The following is a 1,026-nucleotide window of genomic DNA, read 5'->3' as shown; positions in this document are numbered from 1 at the left end:
GGAAGTTTCACAGTGGCAAAAGAAGCTGGCCCACTATCACAGGTCCATGCAGAGAGAAATACCACCAGAAGCACCATACAAGCACACTCCAGGAACCCCAGACAGACCTCAAGCACTTTGCATACTTTTAGGCTGGAATTCCAAATTCACCACCAAATACACCTTAGGGTTGGACCCTAGAATCCATCCAAAGTAACACCTCTTCTTGCCAGGCAGCTGGGAAGACAAGAAGCTTTAGTAAAACTGGTTCTATTTGGAAACATTCATTCAAAGTATCACAGTGAGTGATACAGGAACTCTTGAAATGGACACATCTCAGAATTACATTGCCTTTGTGTAAGATTCAAAAATTCTCTTTGTGACCCTTTGTCCATGATGATGTTATAATAATGTCACTAGGCAATAAAAGGAACATTCTCAATCTGAAGATGTACTTGCTTTACTTATTGCAAAATGTTTTACTTGAAACATCCTATTAAACCTCCTACGAACTTGTTGATATATTGGTTTAGACAACAAGAAATCAGTGAATGAGTGTTGTATGAAAGGAGAGATTAGCCCTCCCCTTGAAAAGTATGGAAGAAATCAGTGAATGAAATAGTCACTACAAGGGTTGAAAACTATACTTTTTGACCTAATTATCACACTTTTCATACTATGGTAGTACTTGTTAAATCTTGTCAACACTATAAAATATACATGCAACATATTCAGGAACCAAGTAAACAGCACCATAAATAAATCAAGAGTTCTAAAGTCACCTGCATAATAAATAGAGTGTTCATAAATGTGTCATCAGTTTACAGGTACAGAGATACCTCTGATGTTTGGCCATCTGGCAGCTATGGCAGGAGATGTCCTTGAAGCAGATGTACCTGTAAAATGCTAAAACATTTTTGTCACTGTTTGTTGAGTAAGTGGATTTAGAAGCATGTCAGTGAATATAAGGACATACCTGACTTCTTTGTTGGAAACTATAAATCTGTGCATTTGAAAGTAATAACTAAAACATTTGTATATCCTGGG

The 1,026-nt window shown here is 37.1% G+C and overlaps 1 pseudogene; it reads left to right on the top strand.

Moving 5' to 3' along the window:
* The first annotated feature begins 534 nt into the window (after positions 1-534).
* On the top strand, positions 535-632 carry LOC123459183 (annotated as a pseudogene).
* The last annotated feature ends 394 nt before the right edge of the window (positions 633-1,026 follow it).

This window comes from Jaculus jaculus, chromosome 2 (genome assembly GCF_020740685.1).
Source record: "Jaculus jaculus isolate mJacJac1 chromosome 2, mJacJac1.mat.Y.cur, whole genome shotgun sequence".
Taxonomy (NCBI): Eukaryota; Metazoa; Chordata; class Mammalia; order Rodentia; family Dipodidae; genus Jaculus; species Jaculus jaculus.
Note: the sequence above shows the minus strand (reverse complement) of the source record. Positions and strands in the feature narration are given on the sequence as shown.